The sequence below is a fragment of the Heterocephalus glaber genome, unplaced genomic scaffold, assembly GCF_053883595.1.
Source record: "Heterocephalus glaber isolate CG9 unplaced genomic scaffold, H.glaber_assembly_v1.0 deba00001868, whole genome shotgun sequence".
NCBI lineage: Eukaryota > Metazoa > Chordata > Mammalia > Rodentia > Bathyergidae > Heterocephalus > Heterocephalus glaber.
Window position 1 is genome coordinate 1 of NW_028258506.1, and position 7,921 is coordinate 7,921.

At 34.2% G+C, this 7,921-nt stretch overlaps 1 pseudogene; it reads left to right on the forward strand.

Moving 5' to 3' along the window:
• The first annotated feature begins 4,999 nt into the window (after window positions 1-4,999).
• On the forward strand, window positions 5,000-6,007 carry LOC147820487 (olfactory receptor 7D4-like; annotated as a pseudogene).
• The last annotated feature ends 1,914 nt before the right edge of the window (window positions 6,008-7,921 follow it).

The window sequence follows — 7,921 nt, forward strand, 5'->3', positions numbered from 1 at the left end:
AACCAAGATTGTCTAAATCCTACGAAAAAATATAGAGCTTTTGTAATTATGTACTTATTGCAATTATCACTGTTTAATTTTTAAATGATAAGCCATGACTGAGAAAGGGATTTTACTACATTTCTAAAATCGTCATGACACAACCAATGTGCATTATCCTTTACCTACCTCTACAACAATCATTTTAAAATAAGCCGACTTAATTCCAAGGAGTTGTTGTCATATTTTAGGGTTGACTGACCTTAACTGTACTTTTTCTAGCAAGAAATCGGTGTTTAATAAAGTTGGGACTGAACAGTTGTATCAGAACACTATAAAACTCCCTGCGCACTGGTTCCCTTTTCCTCACCCTGTACCTGGACTGGGGAAGCTTCTCTTCAGAGACTGACCAGAAGCTAGGAGTTGGGAGCTGCTCTCAGCAAGGCTGCAGTGGCCAGGGGGTGGGGCCCAGCCTGGAGCCTTCTCTCTGCCTCCATCCTGCCAGCAGGTGGCAGGAGCCCTGGAACTACTCTGCGAGGACTAAGCAATGTGCACTCTGCTCACATCTCACAGACATCAGTGCATACGCAGATGAAGGCAAGAAAAGCTGAAAATAAAGTTGTGTGACTCTAGTAAAGGCCTTATTTTTCATATGTAAGTCATCTTTTTACATTTGTTTGTAAGCATGTTTAAAGGATGAACCTAATCATACCTTTTTAGATTTTGATGATGTAGCCATTTTGGATTGTACAAGTGGCAAGTGTAACTTTTACTTTTTAAATGGAATATTAAAAAGGCAGCAAGAAAAGAGTCAAAGCAGGTTGTCTTTTCACATTTGGTTTCTGCTTTCAATCCACTTGTACAATTCATTGTTACTGGTCTGTTTTTCTATTAATCTTTGTGAACTTTCTGATCATGTAACAAAGTTCACAGTCTACTTTTGAACTTCTTTATCACATTATTATTTATTGCTTTCTTTCAAGAAAATACTGAAGTATTTTCCACTGCCAAAAAAAGGGGAAAAAGAAAAAATTTCTTACAGGAAACAGGAAGGCAGACCATTTGCAGTTGAGAAACTGATCTTGGGACAAAGGGAAAGGGGAGGAAGATAAGGGGAAAGAGAAATAAAAAGCATTAATAAGATATACGTACATGCACCAACTCTCCACAAAAATGTGTTCATTTTGTATCACAAATATGTACTAAGAAATTTTTAATTAAAAGTACAAAGACCAAAGAAAAATGACAATTGTAAATTTTAATGACATACCAAGTAATATTTTTCTATATGTATACACTGTATAATGTTTGCAAGAGTTTAAACATAACTGCCTTTTCAAACATTTGTCATTTGTTTATAGTGAAAACTTTCAAAGCATTTTTTCTGTATTTCTGAATTATACAGTAGATTATTTTCATCCAAAGCCACCCTTCTATACAATTGCACATCAAAACAAACCAATATGGATGAGTTAGAACACTTAGTCTGTGAAATATGTGAAGTGCAAAATAATAACCCTAACTGCATGATCTCATTCCTAGGCAGATTTTACAAAGTTTATCTAGAAACTGAGCAGAAAGGTGATTAAAATGGCTGCAATAATGTAGAGGCAGCGTTCAGCAAAGGCTACAAAATTCCAGTTAGATGCAATGAATAATTTCCAGAGATCAGTTCTACAGTGTGTTAGCTACAGTTCATGATGATATATTGTATTCTTGGAAAATTCTAAGTGGGTATAAGTTAAATGTTCTTAAAAATGATAACTAGGTGAAATAAGGCATATGATAATTTTTGCTGACTTACTGATTTCAAATTTATTAGACTTCCAAACATAGATTATACAAAAAGCATATATAATTTTATTTGACCATTTAAAGTATAGATCTTAAAATTTAAACATTGCAAAAATAAAATGAAAGGTTTCTGTTTCTACACATCCTTATGGTCATACACTGAGCCATAAAATCTCAAATTGTACTTCAAAGATATATCACAGAAAGACTTTCTTGGGGTTGATTTTCATGAAGAAATCACACATTGGTTAGAGTAAACCCTATCACTTTGAAAAAATATGAAAAATAAGAAGTTTCTCCTTTGAGGAAATAAATTTATCTTCTTTCAAGTTAGCTCAATAAACACTAAACTGACTAAAATTCTTCCACTCTTCTTTCTTCTTTGATCCTCAAGGGAGCTGGATTGTTTGGAGACTAGAAAGACCAACCAACAACTTATTTAATTAGCAGCTCTGAGATTCCAATTTTAAGAAGCTAGATACTGTAAACAAGACCCTATTGCTCTTCAACTGTACTTCTATGGTCTCACAAGTGGGTTTTTAGGGACATAGTGTGTACAATAAAAAGATTCAGTGGTAACTGTTGGAGGAGTCCATGTGTACTACCAAGGACAGGTAAAGGTATACAGAAAAGAGAAGACAAGCAGCTGAAGGAAGGAGAAAAAGGAAAAGGAACAGGGGCATAGGGCTTCATGTCTAGGGTAGTGACACTGAAAGACTCCCACATATAGTATATAGTCTATAATGATGAAGTCTCTGTACTTTGTACTTTGAAGGAACTTTGGTTTTGGTGAATAACTCTCTTTTTCTGCTGCTCTACCACTTCCTTTTCACACTAGAAATTCAAAACTCTCAAGTTGTATTCCCCTGTCAGATTTCTTGCATTTAATTATTGTTTTATTATTGATGCTGAAAATGTATTAGGCATGAGGTATTGTCTACTTTGTTCCAATTTAAGTGGTATTTGTTTTCATATTCCCTAGTTATTTCCACAGGAAAATTCCATTTAATGGCTCTTATTTGTCTGATTTATTATAATTACAATTTATCTTAGTGTCTATAATAGTGACTATCAATAAAGTTGTTGCTGATGTTTAATAACCAATTCAACATATTCAAGAAAATATCAAATGATTAAAATTGAGAGACTGTCTTTGCATTTTTTATTAATTTAATAGAAATCCTAGAGTATTTTAATGTAACATCTCCTGTTGGCTATACACCTTGTGAGTTAGGAAGACATCTTTGATTTCTTTGTTTACTGACAGTCTCCAGCCTGGTCGCTCATCAGGTAAATGTGCTTTACACTTTTTCAAACACATTTTTCTATTGCAATTATGGTTAGGCTTTATATTTATTGATATACTTTGTGATGAATTAGTATGATCAACATTCTCATGTTAAGCACAATTTCATTTTCATAAGTGGCATTACTTGGTCATTGTGAGTTATTTCTTTAAAACAGCTATGGGTGCATTTTATTTAACTCTACTTCTTAGTTTGTATCTATATTCATATAGATGAGCTTGTGCTCACCTCGAAGATTTCTTTTATGTGTTACAGCAGACATTTTGGTTGTGACATATGTACTTGTTCAGAACATACAATAAGAAATGGAACATGTAAGTTCCTGACAAGACAAATGTTGGTCCACAATTTTCACAACTTACAGCTCAGTGTCTGGTAGAGAAATCACCCATTTTCTTCTCTCAGCCTAAAGTGTTTTTTTCCTATCTCATCTCTTCTGATTGGTAATGACCCATACTTTCTCTCTGAATTCTAATTTTCTTATTTCAGAGAAAGAACCTTACACATCTTTACAGAATAAACTGGTCAGCAATAATATTTTTTGTCTTATTATTCAAAAATCTCTAGGCATTCTTAAAACTGATATTTTATGTCATGTAGGATATAACAAGATTTGTGAATCATTATTGTGCCTTTTAATGTTTATAGAATAATTCTATTTGTATAACTTTTCAAAATTGTAATCAAATCCATCCATCCATATATAAGTTGGCCACTAACTTTGATTATTTTAAGTGTACATACAAAATCAAAATCATGGGCACAAAAACACATAAACATACAAGCCTATTTTATGATTTTAAAGGTGGTGCGCCTTCTTTTTCTTCTGTGTGCATAGTCCACATGCTTTTTCTTCTAGGTGGAACTTGTCAGACAAGTATTCTAGCAAAGAAGGATTAATAGAGACCCTTGTTAATTAGAAATCCATGTGGTGGATAAAAAGGTAAAAACAAACAATTGTATTTATAATCATCAGAATTCCAACCATGACTATAACCACAGCTTAAGTACATATTGTTAAATATCAGCCCTCCAAGAAATACTTATTGCAATATTAAGAACAGAAATTCACTTCTTTGAGATGGTCATTTTATCGAAAAAGGAGAACAATAACATTGTTGATTTAATTTTTTAAATCATACCATGTAGTGAACATGTACTACTCCTATTGTAGAGATGAAGTACTTGTAGAGCTTAAATTACTTTCTCAAGGCCACAAAGATGTTATGTGGGTGACAAGAATTCCATTCCATTATGTCTGACTCAAGAACCCACATTACAAATTACAGTCTTATACCTTTGGAATTTTATATATCCAAAATAATTATGGTAAGAAAGGAAAATAATATCTATAGCCATAATGATAACTGTCATTTATTGAGATTCTTACTGAGAACAAAGACATCTTTAACCCTTGAGACCAGTGTTTCAGTAGAAATCATATTTTTGGAAAGAAAACTAGGGCACTGAGATTTAACTTTCACATCACTATGAATTGTCAAATCATAGAATAAAGGCTAACTGTAAAAACATCATTGTTAAATCACTACGGTAGACATACTACCATGAAGAACTAACGAAATTATCCAAGAAAGTACATCCAACCACTTCCATTACTTTGGAAAGCTGATATGACAAAAAAGTTTAGATTATGTTCATAAATTAAAATTTGAAAATGAAAACAAATGAGTCAATTATAAAAATGAAATAAATAAATTTCTAATTCACTGAGGAAGTGGGATGGATTATACACATTTAAAAGGGAAATAAGCTATCATGAGGCTGAATGAATTACTGCTATTGATCTAACACAATAGTGAGTGAAAGTCATGCATAAAAATATGATATTATAAAGTTGTTACCAAGTGAGGTCCCAGGTGCCTGTTCATTGAACATTGCTTTCTTCCTTCTCCAGAAGACAAAGAAGTAACATGAAAGTTGAAAACCACACAGGAGTAGCACAATTCTTCCTCCTGGGCTTTTCAGATGATCCAGAACTTCAGCCCCTTCTCTTTGAACTGTTCCTGTCCATGTACCTGGTCACAGTGCTTGGGAACCGGCTCATCATCATGGCCATCAGCCTTGACTCCCACATCCACACTGCCATGTACTTCTTCCTCTCCAACCTGTCCTTTGTTGACATCTGTTTTACCTCCACCACAGTCCCAAAGATGCTGATGAACATCCAGGCACAAAACAAAGGTATTTCTTATGTAGAGTGCTAAACTCAGGTTTATTTTTTTGTTACTTTCCCAGGAGTGGATATTTTTCTTTTGACAGTGATGGCCTATGACCGCTTTGTGGCCATCTGCCACCCCCTGAGGTATACACTCATCATGAACCCTCAGCTCTGTGTACTCCTTGTTCTGATGTCCTGGATCATCATGTTATGTATCTCCCTTATTCATATTCTCCTAATGATGCAACTCATCTTCTCTACAGGTACCGAAATCCCTCATTTCTTTTGTGAACTGGCTCAGGTTCTCAAGGTGGCCAGGTCTGATATCCTCATTAGTAATATCTTTCTATATGTGACAACACTCCTGATAGCTTTGTTCCCTGCCTCTGGGATCATCTATTCATGTTCTCAGATTGTCTCCTCTTTACTGAGGATGTCCTCTACTGCAGGCAGGTATAAAGCATTTTCCACCTGTGGGTCTCACCTCTGTGTGGTCTTACTGTTCTATGGAACATCACTCGGAGTTTACCTGAGTTCTGCTGGGACCTATTCTTCCCATGAAAGCTCTGTTGCTTCTGTGATGTACACTGTGGTTACCCCCATGCTGAACCCCTCCATTTACAGCCTGAGGAACAAGGATGTGAAGGGAGCCCTGAGGAGACTCCTCAGCAGAGTAGCCTGTGGTTCTTTATGAACAACTGACCTCAAAACTAAGGGTATGTTACAAACCCTAAGACAAATACTGTGAATTTCAATATAATGCCTCCTTTTCTCTCCTAAATGACATGCTTGATTTCTGGTGTTTTTAAACCACTTAAGTTTTGTTCTGTATATATATTTTTATGTTTGTTTCTCTTCAACAACTCGCTCAGGGATTTCTTTGCATTTGCCTTTTTATGTATGGTGCCCAAAATTTCAAATTCAATAAAATTTCTCATATATTTGTGAGACTTCTAAAATAATAGAAACACATATATCATGGGCAGATATGATCTTCTTCAAAATAATTGGTTAATGTTAATGTTCTTCACCAAAATAGGGTTGTATTCTAGTTTTCCCAGATTAAAGGGAATAAAAATCATCAGAGTACTTACCATGTCAGATCTGTGCTTCTTATTTTACATGTATGACTTTATTTATTATTGTAAGTTAATCTTTGAGACATTTTCTCTCATTCACAGAATTTCTGAAGGTAAAGCATGAGATTGAGATGCAGTATAACTAGAAATTGACACTAAGTACATATTCCTACCTTTATTTGATTACAAGTGATATGGTGCCCAAAGTAATTCTGAGATTTGCTGTAATTTGGGGGAATCTTATTTTTTCTCATCTCATGTATTTTTCCATTTCTTTCTTTTTTCTCTTGTTTCCTTTCTACTTTCCTTCCTTCCTTCTGTTCTGCTGCCCTGTTTTTCTTTCTCCCTCCCTCCTTTCCTTTCTCCCATCCTTTTGTCCTTCATTCTTTATTCCTTCTTTTCCCTTTTCATTCTTTCTTCCCTGCATTCTGTCATCGTGCGCTTCCTCATTTCTTCCTTTTATCTGTTCCTCTTACTTTTGGCTGATTTTATTTGTAACATTAACTTGCTCCATTTATTTTTAAGGATTAATAATATTCTACTGTCTGTACTACTCAGAGTGCTTATCCTCTGACCCATTGATGAATATTTTAGTGGTTTCTGGCCTTGGCTCTTGTGAATAATCTTATAGTGATTACACAGGCACATTTATGTATTTGAACACAGTCATATGCTACAGAATGGGGTTTGACTAAGGACTGTTTCACCTCTGGGGTCACATAACATCATGTGCTTAGTGAAATCCTTTTCACTTTTATTTGTTTAAGAATACTGCATGTAACTGGCAATAATGATGAAGATTCACCAGCACAGCTCTTCTTAGAACCCAACCTAGGTATTAAGCAGCAAATGCTAATTCTTGTTTCCAATTATTAAAGAATTATATCTAGGAGTGGAACAAATTACTAGCTTGCAAAGTCACTTTGTGCTTAATATCTTCAAGAACAGATTAAGAACATTTAACAGATTAAAGAACATTTAGCACTCTAGTGTAAAATGATTCTAATATATCCATATACTCATCAATACTTGTGATTTCCAATTGTATATTGGAAAGTGACACCTATATTGGAATTGAAGTTTTAACTTATTGTGATTTTGATTCTCATTTTCCAATGACTAGTTATGCATCTTTTCCAATACTTCTTGGTAGATGCTATATGTTGTGTAACAATGTCTTTTCAAGATTTTGCTTCTTTTGAAATAGTGAATTGTATAGTTTTACTTCTGACCTGTATGATTTCTTTGTACATTATAATTACATGAACATGATCAGGTATTTGTTTTACAAATACATACACTTATTTCAATTATATAACTTATTATTCTCTTTATGCCATATTAGTATTCCATTGGTTTTATTTCCCACATTTAATGAAATATTCATCTGGTGACAAATATGTAGCCTAATTGCATATCTTGGCTGTTGTGAATAATGTTACCATGATTATTAGACTGTGCTTGTGTCTTTATATACTGAAGTCAGATGGTTTGGATACACATACAGTAAAGGCATTGTAGGATCATATGGTACTGCTAGTTTTAATTTTCTGAAGAAATCCCAAAAATTGCATGAGGGCTAC